This window comes from Varanus komodoensis, unplaced genomic scaffold, assembly GCF_004798865.1.
Source record: "Varanus komodoensis strain SLA01 unplaced genomic scaffold, ASM479886v1 scaffold19, whole genome shotgun sequence".
Lineage (NCBI taxonomy): Eukaryota > Metazoa > Chordata > Lepidosauria > Squamata > Varanidae > Varanus > Varanus komodoensis.
In genome coordinates, this window is record NW_025335550.1 from 2,222,328 (window position 1) to 2,238,495 (window position 16,168).

Consider the following 16,168-nt stretch of genomic DNA (forward strand, 5'->3'; position numbering starts at 1 on the left):
GACAGAGAGGTAATGGAAGGGTTTGACTTTAATCTGAAATCTGGTTTCAGGTATTCCAAGGACAATTCTTTCTACAAAAGTTTAACATATACATAAAAATCATCCATCAGCACATCTGATCCAAATATACTAATGATTTTTATTGGTCAGATCTTGAAAGCAAGGTTTATTTTAATGGGGTATGCATTAATTAACCCAGCATGTACTATCTTTCAGCATATCTAGCCAAGTACTTTCATTTACACATGTTTATTGTGAAATGTTTGCATTCCCAACATTTGAAGCCCACACACAGATTTTTCATACTTGTCTTCTGAGCACTTTACAAAAGTTAAAAGAAGTTATTGTTTTTGATTAATGCATTTTTTTGAAAAAATCCAAAAACCAGATGCTCCGAAGAAGCACATTCTTCATTAAGGCATTGAAGAAGCATTCACAGGAAAACGACACACTTAAACACAACTTAGGCAGGACCAGCTTTTGTCTAGCAAGAACTAAATTTCTCCACTTCTGCACACAATTCATATGACTTTGCTGTTGGAGATGCTGCTGTTGTTGTCATTTTAACACTTTAAAAACTGATTTAACTGTATCAATTACAAAAACAAAAGAAACCCACAGTGGATACAGAGATATGTGGCATGGTGTGTTACAGATGGGAGTTCTAAAGCTTTGGTTGTCATCTTTTGATTAAGAAAAGGAAATGATTTCACTAAGAAGACATTCCCTCTTGTGTTGTTTTGTTTTAACTGAGTTTGTACTTTCCACCGAACTGGACATATTTATTGAGTCTCATAAGTTACTTCACGGTTACCAACATCACTGTAATCTCAACAAACTATCTTTTTTCTTGCCAATTATCTAAATATCATAACTATAAAATATCTTAAAACATTCTCTGTAGTGTAAACATCTTAGCTACAAAGTCTTAAGTGTAAACAGTATGATGCATCAGAACGATTTTAAGCGATGTTATAAAAACTGCTCTTAAAAACTAAACAAAAATGTAAAGCTTCCATCTGGTTTATGATTTTTCCACTGCAGAACGGCTGCTGTGTGCCAGTTTGCTGAACCATGGCTCGCTAAAGAGATTGCTGGGGTCACAGAGAAGGGGGGAAGCAAGGCTTTGAGGGCTGGATTTTGGAATTTTCTTCATTTTCCTTTCAGAGCACCCTGATATGGCTCGAAAAGAATGAAACATGCACACCAAAATCTCTCTCTCTCTCTCTCTCTCTCTCACACACACACACACACACACATTCAGGCAGCATGTTGAAAAGAGAGCCATTTACACAAAGATTAATGTTTTGCAAAAGGTGTCATTTAAGTAATTATAGTTAGTTCCTTTCCAGCAGTAGAAAGGAACTGCCATCACTGAGCTAAAGCTGCTTCATGCTTCTTTACAATCTGCATTCACATGGTTAAATATAGACAGTAAATTGCAAATGGGTGGGGTGGAGGAGAAGCAACTTTGAAGCTCACTTTGAAAGTCTTTATCTGAGTCCCAGGGAATATTAATTTGGAAATCCTGAGGAGTTTTCCACTGATCCTGAAGACTAGGGGAAGCCACATAGCATGTTTAACTTTTCTACAGGGAGTTGTTAGGAGGAAATGTGATGCTTAAATAGTTTCAAGCAGAGAAATTGATTATCTAATGGCCCAGTCCTAAGGCTTGCTGTGCTAGGGAATGAATGTGTGAGTCGGAGCTAGCCAGCTTTGGTGCAAAATCACAAGCTACATGATGGTGTTTTGGGGACAGTGCTGCAGGCGAAGATGCCAGTGTGGATAGTGAGGCTGGGCTTGCCAGGGAGACATATTGTCCATGGACAGACATGAGCCACTGGGGGTCTCAGAAGTTGGACTCTAGCTATTGGACCGAGATGCCCCATTCTTGCATCACTGGAGTGGTTACTAGGAGAGTGGAGTGGTTACTAGGAGAGGGAGCTACTAGCCTGTTCCCCATTGTTGGTAGGCACCCCCAAAAGGTGTCGGGGCTCAAATATCAGGAGAAGCCATGTGACATCTTGGACCACTGGAATTCCTCCTGGCTCTTCAAAGTCCTTTGAGTCTGACCCAGCTCTTTCCCCATGGGCAACTGGTAGGTTGAGCCAAGAATGGCCAGGATTCTTGGTAGGTTAAGCCAAGGATACTTAATTGCTTATCATTGCAGTCACTGGCATGTTGGAGATTTTTTTGCCTCTAGGCTACTAGCCATGCTGGTGGGCCTCTGTGGGATGTTAAGGCTGCAGCTCAATTCCTATGTGTTCCGATTTGCCTCTGGCCTGCTTATGAACCATGCAGAGGGTAAGAACAAAACAGATCTGGATGATGGAAGAGAAGGGCCATCCGCCAAGATAATGGATTTGGGGATTCTCCAAAGCCCTTTTCACAAACTACTTTGAATGTGCAGGTGGAAAAGTGGATCTGTGCGCACCTCCACTGCTCCACCCCACTCAACCTGGACTGAATCCCAAACCAGGTTAAGAGCACTGGAATGGGACACAAAGACCTGGGTTCAAGAGCCACCGGAGACTCTGAGTCAATCACTAGCCCTCAGCCTAAGCTACCGCACACCATTGTTGTAAAACCCTGTGACTGAGGATAAAATGGAAAGGAGGAGGACTTTGTAAGCTGCCTTGAGTTCCTTGCAAGAGGAAGAAAGACAGAATATAAATGTAATAATTATAATATTGATAAATATTTCTGTTCACCTGTTTCTTTGATTGACAGACCATATAGAACCTACACTATAAACATAGAGAGCTTACCTTAAACAGGCTGTTAGCTTCCATCTAGCAAGCTTGCTCATGTTTTTGCTTATACTTCAAATCACAATTTGCTGAATATTCATTGAAATCTGGAATTCCTCTGCCCCCATTGAAAGTTTTCCTGCTGGAGTCCATCTGCAGTTTTCCACCCACTGGGATGCACTGGGTATCAAAAGAAGGGGTCACAGGGCAAAGCTTTCTATCCTACCATCTTTCAAAGAGTATGAGAAGGTACATTATCTGATGAGAAAGTGTTCTCATTCCTTTTCCCAGTGATTCACAAACTTGCAAAGAATAACAGCCATGCCAGGATGCTGGTTCTGCTCTCTTAACTATGCGCTGAACAATTCTGGGCAACCTTTCAAGAGCATCCTTCTTTCAGAAGGGGGAGCATTGCATTTCTGGGAGGGTATTTACATTTCCACACTTGCAAGTTGAGAATCAAGGAGGGCACCAAGAGTCTAATAAACCTGGAGCAGACCCTGGTACACCAGCACACAACATGTTCTTACCTGGAGCATATAGAAAACTGTGGTCTTAGTAGTCTGTAGACATGATCAGAAGGCCAGATATCATCTATGACAATCCTGGTTCAGACAAGAACTTAAAGCAGGTTGCTTAACCGCTTTGTCTCAGTTTTCCCATCTGTGAAAATAGACAATAGTTAAGCCAAATAGTTAAGCTATATGAACAGCCATTGATCACTTAATAAGCAGATATGACTTCCATTGTTCTGGATCTAATTCCCTTCTTCCTTGATTTTCACATGCAAATGGGGCCATTTTTTAGGGGCAGAGCCAACTTCTCCTGGCAATATTTGTTTACATACAGTGCCAGCAGGTCTGCACAACATAATGCCTGAGGGCTGATTAAGTCCCCATCTCTGACCATTTGGAGCCCCCAAGCATCTATGTGTCATGGCTTTTCAACACTTGGGGGAAATATCTGGCACCCACTTAGACGGCATGCCAGAACAGCCATCCTGTTCTGCACAGCTTCTCCTCTCCCGAGATTCACGGGCACTCAATGATGCTGAGGCCAGTTCATCCAGCCCCTGCTTTCTCTTGAACTTCTTTGAAGAATAATTCAGACATGACATTCAGCTTGTATCAAAAAACAGCATGTGTGAAGGAAGCTGAGATGCTTCTGGGAACACTTCTATCATGCTGGTAACACAAAGACTGGTCATAGCTCCCTAACGTTCGCTCAGAACCAGAATTTGCTACCACGGCGTATGTGGAGACGTTCTTCGAGCACAAACTCCTGGGAACAGGAACGTGTTAGTTGTGGTGGTTAAGCTGCACATTGACAACCAGGAGGCTGGAAGAGAAACTGAGCCTAAGAAGAGGCCGAAGGAAGTAAATGGCTTAATGTAGAAAGGTGTGCAGCAAAACATGAGGGAGACTAATAAGTGAAGGTTGGGCGTGCAAATAGATTTGTGGGCTATGGAAGGGGAAAGAGGTATGATGGGCACAACCCTCTGGGGTCATGTAGAGAAATCAGGAAAAAATCCGTGGGATACATAAAGCCAAATGGGCCATTAGAGATGAGGCCAAAGAGGGAAAAGAGAGAGGTAGCTGAGAAATCAGTAGCGATGCAGAGAGAAGACAATGCTATTGATATGAAAGGGTTAAAAAAGTTAAGGTTAATATACATGGGCACATAGATAAATTTATGGTAGTGCAAGGATACCAAAGGCACTGAAGGATGAAGTAAGAAAAGAAATGGTTAATGCAGTATACACTAGAACTGAGATGGGTTTTTTTGCATAGTGGTGCATATCCAGGTATTAATAAAAATGAGAAAATGGCCTTCAATGTTATCTGAAGCCTACATGTATAATTGATCCAATATACCTGAAATATATTGACACACAGCTGTTGTTTGCTAGTGCAGACAAGTCCGTAAATTAACTCCAGCAACAAATTCAGCACATGAAGTTTTGTCACATTATTTCTACTTAGGTCAGTTTCCATGACTTCAGATCAGGCCTCAATGCTCTTGCTTGGCGCCAATCCAGGGTGTATTTTGTGAGCTTCAAAAATGTCCTTTACTAATGTGTGCGGTATGTGAATATTCCCTTTTCATCATGGGTTTTAAGATCATATTGTTGCACATTTCTTGAGTTCAGATTTCAAATGGTGTATCACATTGAAATCGGCAGTTCACAATCTTAGTTAATTATATAAGCCATCCAGTCAAGGAACAAAACAACAATGAACATGACAGAATGGATCAAAATGTGTGTGTGTGATATATATATGAATATATATGAATATACAATTCAGAATTTGTGCTGTGTTGGTACTTCTAAGAGTTATGTGCTATTGTTTGTACTCTTAATTGGATGACTAACTGACAACTTGAATACACAATTCAACATTTCTGCTGTGTCGGTCGGTCAACTTGCTCTTTGCATGGCATTGGATAACTACACCACATATCCAATCGAAAGAGGGCAGCATGCGATGCACGCAGCCCATCATAACAGAATGAATGGGTAAAGTTTCAACAAAATCAAGAAGTATTCACTGGAGGAAATCAGCAAACAGCGATGGAATGACATCCCTGTGATCTGTTTGTGAATATGTCGCAAAAATTGAGAAAAGCACCATTTCAGTATTTCAGCACCGAACATAACTGATTTCCGTATACCCTAACATAGAACACAGGGCCTCTGTCCACACTGCAGAAGTGGAATTTCAGCAACTGCAGCTTTCTTATCTTGGACCTGTCTCCAAACCTGTTAATAATATCAGTTAAGGGTATGGTATCGCCATGCTCCTAGGCATGTAATCACCCCAAGTTCAACCAGAGACCTGCTCTCTCTGAACAAACACTGGCACCCAAGGAGGAAATGCCCCTCAGTGGGGAGAACCATTCCACTTTCAGGGTAAAATAAACTACATCGTAATGCATTGATTTGCTCTCTATGCACTTGGTTGACTCCTGCAAGCGCACAGAATCGTACAGCTGGAGTAGTGCTGGTGCAAGACATCCCAGCCCCTGACCGAACCCTCCACCAGCTCTCCTACAGCATAACTTTCTTTGAAAAATGGTATCACTCCTTAATCTCTTCTCTAATTGAAATGTTCCTAATTCTCCAAACTTGAGCTATAGGCAGTAAGACCCAGTTCTCAAGAGAAGCAAACTTAACACAGCAGTTTCAGGCAACTGACCTTATTTCATTGCACAGTTGATCTAGAATCATTGGTCAGTGGGTGGACAAGAAACATGGAGCAGAATATCATAGCTAGCCTCCTGCCCCAAAAGAAAGAGGAAAGAGAAATCCAACACAAAGCAATGGACAACCAGCCCTCCCACAGATACATTCTGTCTGAGATGCCACCAGAAAAATGGTGACAAGACGGGTCTAGTTCTACAAGCGGCAAGCACCAGAAAACAAATGGCTTCCTATCTCAACTGAAAATAATTTTCAGGAAAGAGCTGGATGATGACTCCTCTCTCTCTCTCTAATCACTAATAAAGTTTGAGTGGAGCTATTTTTGCAGCGTCCCTTTTTGTATCACTATTGTCAGCTTCAAATCTCAGATGCTGTTGGAGTTATAATTACATTTTAAAAAATAGCATTAAAATGACATTAAGGGCTGAAATTGGAACTTTTTAGACTTATGCACAGAACTTCTGAAATTAGCAGCAGATCATTTACATGTTTCATTTGATAGATGCCACATTAGATAGACAGATTCCATAAGGCAGAACTAAGGATATTTAAGAAATTCACTTCAGTTTGTTTTTGTTTTTATCAGTATTTACCCTGTTCATACTTCTGGACTGAACATGGACTGGGACATGATCTGAAGTTGAAATCCATACATTTCAGAACTTGCAGTGTGATTCACAGATCAAAATTGAAAGTGTGTTACAGCATGCATATTTTGCATGTTAGAAAAAAGGGCATGGAAAATGTGTCTTTTTGAAAAAAAAAAGGTCCCTAAATATGCTTTAATCATATGAATGTGAAAGATAAGCACAATGGATTCATACATTTGGAAAATGCATGCACAGATTTTCATGAGAAAAGCTGAAAACAAAGCTCACACAACAACACAAACCCAAGTCAGAACAAACTTTGCAAGAGTTTGGTTGATTTGCACATCCCTGGATAGAACTAGCTCCACTGTCGAGGCAAACAAAGGCAGGAGCAGAGTGGCAATCGTCATGCCAGCTCCAGAGTGAAGGAGGCCCTGTGCAAAATCCCCTCTCTCTATAGGCACGGGAGGCTCACGTGGCTTTGTCGGCAGTGCTGGGTGGCTGAATTGAACCAGCCAGCCGCTTTTCATTTCATTTCATTTCATTTCATTTCATTTCATTTCATTTCATATAATGGTCCAGAGTGATGCTAGGCTGGGACCTTTGTGAGTAATGAAGGGGCAGTTCGATCCAGTACTGCTTGGGGTGGCTCAGAGTACAGTGCTGCTTAAAGAACGGCAATAGTGACAAGGAGCCAGAACAGAAGTTAGCACACCCAACATGGCAGCTGTCCAGGGACCACGGGTGCTGACACTGGCCCTGAGCATTCCTCGCTATGAAGCCTGTGATCCCTTGCATGCCGCTTAAGGCAGCCTTCCCCAGCCTTGTGCCTCCCAGACACATTTGGACTGCAACACCCAGAATTCCCAGTCAATGGTCCTGCTGGATAGGAATTCTGGGAGCTGCAATCCAGATGCATCTGCAGGCTGCCAGGTTGGGGAGGGCTGGATTAAGGCAGCCTTGTGGATTGAGCCCAGGGTCTGCTTTCTGGGAGCAGGAGGGGCCCCTTTAAGAGGAAGGGCTCTGCTCGTGGAAGGGTCCTCCACACAACTGGGGTCAGGGAAGGCCTTCCCTTTCCATACTCACTCCTTTCGGCAGGCTCTCCCAACTCTGCAGCATGGGGATGCTGCTGATGGAAGGAAGGAGCAGGGAAGTCCAATTCACTCCATGTGTCTTATCCAGCTAGAGTGCGGATCCAATGATGTTTGTATTTTAACTTAATGTTTGTATTTTATCTTAATGTTGTAAGCCGCCCCGAGGCTTCGGCGAATGGGGCGGCATAAAAATGTTTTAATAAATAAAATAAATGAGAGGGCTGTTATTTTGTAAAATGTTCCAAGGGGAGCCAGGGTACTAATTGCAGGGTGAATCAAACATACACTTATACCAACATTATATTTGTAGCACTGGGCATTCACGTTAGCAAAGATAGAGGTAAAGAAAACTGCTTAGGTACACCTCTTCTACATGCTACAGGAAACCATGCAGGGAAAAATATTTTTGATGGGCAGAGTAAACATCTATTAAATAATAAACAGCCAATATGTGAGCTGAGGGACACAGAGTTCATTGTTCTACTCTTACATAAGTTCATGTTTTTTTGGTAAAATCCTTTTTCCCTACATCCTCAAACTTTATTACTTTTATTTCTGCATTTGAGCCCTTGTTGCTTGTGATGATGACGGTTATTATTATTTGCATTAGATGATGTTGATGATGATAATATAATCTATAAAATGTTGTTGTTATTTTCCCCTGTATGCCCACAGGTTTTTATATTTTGGTTTCCCTATTATTGTTACTATTATGCAACTCAATAGCAAGGTGTATTTTTTACATGTTTAAGGAGACTAGGCGCTGCCCATACCTCTGGGTGGCTAGAGGGTTAGGGAGCAGAAGAGATCCTAAGCAGAAGCTGTTCTGCATGTGCAGAGCTCAGCCGTGCAAGGAGGCCAAACCATGCTCTCCGCCCATCCATTGGTAAGCAAACTGGTCCCTTGCAACCATTTTGTTCCCCTCTTGGGGCATATAGGCTACTTGTTAGAATAGCCGCTGTATGTACAACGAATAATGAATAAACATTTTCCACTCAGCTTAATTTCCTTCTGCGTTGAACAGATTTGGTTTACTAACAAAATGTCACTGAAATATTGGATTTTACACTTCCATGTGTACTTTCCTTCTGTCTGTTGTTCATTTTGTATATTTCAGATGCTCAAATATGAACCTTTCCTGGCTATGCACAGAGCAGGTATAGCCATATGTGTCTCCTCTGCAAAAGGTACGACAATGGTGTCACATTCTTAGCAGACACAAGGATTCCAACAGAGCCAGGAAGTTCTGCTTGTGTTGCAAGTGAAGTGGTACAGATCATAAGATTATTTGCTGTGGTGCTTCTTATTATTATTGATCAAGGGGCTGTTAAAACCACTGTTTGCCCAAAACTAGTACCCTCACCAGAAACCTTGCAAAAGCTAGCCAAGAATGAAAAACTAGGAGCAATGGCACTGGGTGTACCTTCAGATCAGTAGTTTTGACAGGGACTGGCAATGTCTTTCCATGGAGACTGTCTCTGCCAAGGACCTTCTGCATCTAAAGCAGATGCTCCGCCACTGAAGCAGGGTCCCACACCAGGCTCTGGGCCACCATCTCTGCTCTATGGGCTAGTCATTTTTCAAGGAAAACATAATCAAGCAGCCAAGTCATGAGGACGTGAGCACTAGATACAGATGAAGCGGTGAGGAAGAGATGAAATTCTTTAGCCTGTACAGGAGGGATCCGTCCAGTGTATCTTCTGTTGTCTTGATCATCATCCAGGTGTAAGAAACCTTCTGGATGACTGAAAAAAAATGGCCTTGTTTGTTTGTTTGTTCGTTTGTTTAAAATACTTATATGTCATCCTATTTGCAAAAAGTCTCAGGACGGCTTTATCTTGGCTTTAACACTGTACTGTATGTCAACGCTATTTATTCACAGCATCAGATCTCTTCTCCTTGCACATACAGGGGAGCAGCCTGCAGAATGGATAATTCCACTAGGCATTTGAAGAACTGGACTGGGAAGGCCCCTTCCTTCTAAGAACTTATGGCACAATCAGTCCCTTCCTGGGCATGAAAGATGCATTCTGCACAGCGCCCCTCAGCAAGGTGCCTGTCACAATACCAGCTGCGTGGTACGTAAAATGCCTCGCCATTACAGAGAAGCCCCATCCCTGACTCATATGCATTGATCCAGTGAGCAAGCTCTTCTCCAAACCACCAGGTTACTTCCACAAGAATGTTTTAACAAGATGATATTGCAGAAGATGTTAAATTGAGCTGTAAGACTCTTAAAATTTAAAAAAGAAAGTACAATGACAAACAAAGCAAAGAAAGACACCCTGGGTAATATGCCTCTTGGATAGCATTAGCTTTAGCATAACAAACTTTGACATTGCTCTAATATAAAGTAATAACAAAATGCATTGATTGGAATGCAGACTTTGAAAGGAGACTACTAGGAAAAAAATAAAATGTTTTGGATGGAGAAACCATGGGCTTTACAATCCCTATCAAGTTGACAGCTCTAAAAACTATTTTAAAGGTCATAAATTAGGTAGTCTCTTAAACATAATTCAATCATCCACTTTTAAAGTAGCTAGATTCTATTAGTTGTCCCATGCATTTTACAAAACAGAGCTCCATTAACATTATTCACTTATATTTCCCATCTATAAGTAGATATTCTGCTCAACCAGCTTAAAATAGAATCTTTTTCCCCCTTCTGAAATTGCTATTAAGCATATTTTTACTGCAAGGGCAAAGTAGGCATAGGATTATGCCTGACTCCATGCAAAGGATAGATTTTCAGCAAGCTGAACCACATTCCTATGAAGTAAAAATACTCTTTATAAGCCGATTGTTTCTATCCTTGCTCAGAAAGGGCTCTCCTCTGATCTTTCGAATTACACGCAGGTAGCCAAGTATGGATGAACAGGGCTGCTCTGTTACTGCTCGCTGCATCCCACTTTCTCTCCTTTGGGAGCTAAGATTACATCTCAAATTTAAGGAATTTAAAGCATTACTTGGAACTTCTCAGGAATATATCTTTTTTCTTTCTTCTGGCTTTGAAAATGCCCCGAAGCCACCCTCTGGCTTCATATATCCCTCCATAAAACCCCTACAGGTTGCAACCTCAATGTTTCCACTTGCTGCCTACTCCAACAAAGCTGCCTACCTCAATGAAGAATTCACCTTCCCCGGAGACATCCTATCAGAATCATTCAATACTCATTCTGTTATCCAGATCCACACAGCTTTATTTCAGAGCTTTTATCCCAGGGTTATTTTCATGAGACAGCAACTGCTGTTTTCATGATTTCCCTCTTGCTTGTCCTGATGCGATTCACATTTCACTTTGGGTCAAATGGGATGCTACAAAACCTGGCACCGCCCGAGCGGCCCATGGAACACCAGTTCTGGAAGAGTTTCACTGGCTACCAGGTGTGGCCCAGGCCCAATTCAAGGTGCTTGTATTGATATTTAAAGCCCTAAATGGCCTGGGGCCTGGCTATCTGAAGGACCGTCTGAGCCCACATACACCTACCCGGCCCCTTGGATCAGCGCAGGAGGCCCTTCTACGAGAACCGCCCCTCAGGGAGATGAGAGGGGTGGCAACCGGGCAAAGGGCTTTTTCCGCTACTACTCCCCATCTCTGGAACTCCCTCCCTAGGGAAATTCGCCCTATTTTCTCTATTTTCCTTTCGGCACCAGGCAAAGACGTATCTTTTTAGGATTTTTTTTTACCATTTAGCCTGTATGCTGTGGCCCTTTTAATTGTTTATATAGATCTTTAATTCATTATTTTTAATGAGTTTTTAGTCCGTTAGTATGTTTGATGCATTGTAAGCCACACCTAGGAAGGCCTTGGCAATTATAGGTGGCCTATAAGTACATGTAAGTAAGTAAGTAAGTAAGTAAGTAAATAAATAAATAAATGGTACAATTTGGGAAGGCCAAGCTTGACTCTTTACCTTGGCCAGTGCTGTAATTCAGCACAGGAGGGAATGATCAATCCTGTGATATGAGCCAACCCCAATTTTCCTGCTGGAGTAGAGTTGCTAGGACTGTGGCACTTATCTTACAACACTGGTCCTTTTCCACCTACACTAGCTCCCAGTTGAAGCCCGGGCCCAATTTAAGGTGCTGGTGATGACCTCTAAAGCCCTAAATGGCTTAGGGCCTGGTTACCTGAAGGAGCATCTCCTTCCATATGTGCCTGCCCACCCCTTAAGATCTGGGGCAGACACCCTTCTCTGGGTGCCCTCCCTGAAGGAGATTAGGAGGGTGACTATCTGGAGAAGGGCCTTCTCCGCGGTGGTACCCCAAGTGTGAAATTCGCTTCTTAGAGAGGTTTGCCAGGCACCATCACTATATTCTCTTCAGCACCAGGCCAAAACTTTTTATCTCTCCAATGTTTTAAGACCTGACTGTTTTAATTAGGATTTTATTATTAGCTGAATATTAGGATGCTGTGTTTTAATAGTTTTTTTTAAATCTTACATTTTGAATTGTTAAACCATTCTGAGACTTTGGTAATAGGATGGTCTACAAGGTTTTAAATGAATGAATGAATGAATGAATGAATGAACGAACGAACTTGACTAGTCTGCTCTGTATTATACTATGGAACTGTTAATTCTGTCTAACAGAGAAAACCACCCTAAGATTACCAGGTGCTTTTACATCAATGAGAAATCAATCAAGAGGCTTTGGCTTGCTGCTAATGTGGGACTAGGGGTGGCAGGGGATCTCCTCTGGTCAGAACCTGAGTTTCCACTGTAATTCTTGGTCATGTAGGTTGCCCAGGTCACTTGCCACATCAGTGCCACCACCCATGAGATGGCTGACTGGGGTGAGAAGCAAGCATATGAGGCAGGACTGCTAACACAATCTCACTTCTATGTATACATAGCTGGTGCATCACAGAGTCTAAGGAAGTATGAAGATTTTTAGTTTGCAAATCCCTTGAAAATGCCCTGTTTGCATTTTACCATTTGCATTCAATGGCCTTTTTTTAATGTAGATGGAACACATTCATATTCCACTGATCTGCTTTAATAATAATAAAAAAAAGCAAGAAAGAAAGCGCTCTCTTCCCCTGGGTGGGTTGCAAAGCCCTGTTTTTACATTTTGGTTCCCATTGTTTTAATTTTATATATCGTACACATGTGTTCTCACAGTGCAGCACACTCAGCTATTGGAAACATCTGGGGTGCCCGTGCTGTGGAGAAGGTCAGTTCTGCTTCTAGTCTGACTGCCTGTCTTTATTGATTTATTAAGCCCTGATTTACTGGGGGTACAGTCGTGGAACATCGTTGGAGGGCACAGGTTAGATTCAGTAGCGATTCTCCCCAAGCACAAGCACCATTAGGTCTGTCTGAATTAGAGGAAACACTTTTCTTTCTTGATAAACCACAACACAGGAGGTTTAACTGGTGGAGAAATACGGACAGGATTTTGGAAAGACAGGAGTTCAAGTGAACAGCAAAAGCAAAGTGCGCATGGGCAAAAACAACCCCCCCACACACACACACACACATCTGTTGATTCACAGAAAATGTGATCAGAGGGAATGTGTTAAAGATGTAACAAGCTCTAACATATTCCTCTATTGTCCCATCACCCACAATGCCTATCTTTTCAAACAATAGTACACTGATTTACCTCCTCATTATCTCCAGAGCATTTCAGAACTGTAAAGTTCACATGTCCTTTCAGTGGGAACTAAGCTGCCATTGTTCCTCTCTGCCATGATCTATTGCTTGATGCAGAAATAGGGCAAGAGGTTTTGGAGCGCAGGGCTTTGATTTAGCCCTGGGCTTTGACTGACTGGCTGGGACAGCAACTGCCGGGTGGCAACAGTAGCACTGCTTGGAACAGTAGTGTGCAAGCAGGTAATAGCAGTAACAGTACAGTAACAGAGGAGGAGACAGAGACAGAGATGGAGAAGTGGATTCATGAACTGGCTGAAGGTAGTTAGTAGACTGGAAACTCTGAAGGCTATTGCCTCGGGAAAGGACCATTCAAATAATTCTGCTCAAAATACCAAAAATAGTAACCATCTTCTAACAATGCCAAGAAATCGGAAAGAAACAGCCTGATACCAGTTCAGTGTCATTCCCCTTCTAGCTCACACTGAACCCCAACAGGCAGTACTTCTCCAGGTGATCACTCGGGTCTTTTGCATTATGTGCAACCTGATCATTCTGCATGTATTTCCCAGGGATTGAACAAGGAATCTTCTGCCTGCACAGCTGTTCAGCTGCAGCTGCTCCCCAGCTTTGGCAATAGCCAACCACCAAACTGTTGCAAGTAAACCACACAGGTGAGCCTTATTCCAAGGCTGCAGTTCAGTTAGACCTTCTGCCAGTATCCTCCTTCCTTGCACTCATCAATCAGACCTGAAGACAGAGACACCCAGTGCAGTCCTTGCTCAGTCACAGTGCTTCAGACTGCAGGTGCAGAATTCCATCTCTCTCTCTTTCTCCACCTAAGCATCTTCCTGAACAGAGAAAACAGATGCCGGGAGCAGGGGAGCAGTTTGCTTTCTCCTAATTTTTAGTCACATGGATGTTTTAAGATGGGGAAGTATGTGAGCCATTCAAACATGGCACAGTTTCGTGATTCTCGGCTTCACATAGCTAGATTCTGAATTCTGAACCTTGGTGCAGATAAACATAACTAAATGAACATAATAATGGCTGATATGAAGCTGATATATGTGGGGTGTATTGTTACAACATCAGGGCTCAATTGTTGTTCAGAAGAGGTTGCATCAGTTATAAATAATACAGTATGATTATAAGGTAGGCTAGGCTGAGAGTCTGTAACAGGCCAAGTACCAGACAATGCAGCAACCATGGACATTTGCCCGTTCTGACAAATACCTCCAAGAAAGGGAGCCAAGCTTCTAAGTTGCCAGAGACTTCTGCTAACTTTCATGTTGGGGAGTGTGGTGCTGCTAGTCTGAATGGGTAAATTAATCTGCAATTCTGAGTGTCTTCTGACAAGAGGTTAATAGTGTTTGTACTTCACAACTGGCCTATAGTTAACAATGCATTGGGTTAAGTTGAGGATGCAGCCCTGTTTCCAAGAAGTAGAAATACATGTTGAATGATAGGGGCTACACAACTTGTGGGCTTAGAACACAGCATTTTTTAACAAATGAAGAAACAACTGGTTTTCAACTTAATCCTGTTTCTCTTTAAAGGCTTGAGTTTCAAGGGACTGCTCCAGCTACAAAGACAAAGACAGTAATGTAAAAAGTTACACAAAGTTCCCTCTTTTGGAAACAATTTGTCTGTACATAAAAAGAGGGGGAGAGAGAGATGGAATTAAGCCGTAAGTACTGTAGGTATAAACACAAACAGCTTTATTGCAGGTTTTTCCAGAACTCCCAAAGACTCTCAAGACTGATTCAGGGAATAATTATGGTATGGAAACGTCATGCGATTTTTGTCACTGATCTTTTCCATGCAAAGTCAGTGTGCATGTGTATTCAATTCAAAGTTCAAAATTGAAGACTTATGTGGAGAAAATTATAAGTGAAAAATGAAAAACATAGCCTTTGGGTACACCCCAATTCCCATATGAAACACTGATCAACTAATCACAGCAACACTAAGCAAAAAATTATTATACAATTAGCTATTGGTAGCCTGCGAAAGGGATGGCTATTTATTCACCAGTTGCAATGTCCCATGGGTTGCATCATAACCAAAGAAAATCAGCAATGAATTGTAGACCCAAGTTGCCTGTTTACATGGAATGGCGGCCCTTTTTGAGACCAAACCTTTAAAGCCCTGACAGAAGCGACGCCTGTTCTACCCGCACACCAAATTTTCTGAACACCAAACTTCAAAGCAACACTGTCAGATAGATTATTGCCTTTGTTCAGTTGGGGAAAAATTCATTTTAATCCAATCTTGGTGCTATATTAGTGAAATATATAAAATAGAAATGCATCTCTGGATACTTTCAACCCAAGAACAACAGTTCAGTATTCTTTTTCAACATTTAAAAGCATTTTATGTTCTGAAAGAAGCTGTCTTCAAAAGCTGATCCTGTGAGTGAACTATCAGTTAGACCAAGTGAAGGAATGGAACAACAGGACGCCAGTGACCAAAAAGTGAATGCACTGCATTCAATTAATTCATTAACAGACTCGGGCAAAAGGATTCCAGGGGAAAAAAGGGATTTAAATATGGACAGTGTTAATTTAAAAAGTGAAATCTAATGAAATGGTCATGATGGTGACTTATTTATTTATTACAATGACAGGAAATCTAAGCCCACATTTGCCAAAAACCATGAGGCTTCCCTTCAGTCCTGTTACCATGTTGGCATGTAACATGGACTTGGGGGCAGAGTTTTAAAAAAATCCTCTGTGTTCCAAGAGCTCAGCTACACTGGACATGTATCATGTTTTCAATTTTTAGCTTTTTAAAGTTACTGTTTGCATGCTATCCACCCTGGAATCCTTTTTAACATACTTTAAACAACCATCATTTTGGGGGCTTAATTGAAACTATGAAATCATCTTTTTTTCTGTTCCAGCTACTAGTGGTAGATAAATTAATGCATTTC

At 41.8% G+C, this 16,168-nt stretch overlaps 1 protein-coding gene across 3 annotated transcripts in view; it reads right to left on the bottom strand.

Annotated features, from left to right (window-relative positions):
* ZNF536 (zinc finger protein 536) overlaps positions 1-16,168 on the bottom strand; it is a 506,153-nt gene that overhangs the window by 359,197 nt on the left and 130,788 nt on the right. For all 3 annotated transcript variants that reach the window (XM_044427921.1, XM_044427919.1, XM_044427922.1), the window contains exon 2: positions 3,281-3,413. The gene's annotated coding sequence lies outside the window, so the exon portion shown is untranslated. The remainder of the gene's footprint in view (positions 1-3,280; positions 3,414-16,168) is intronic.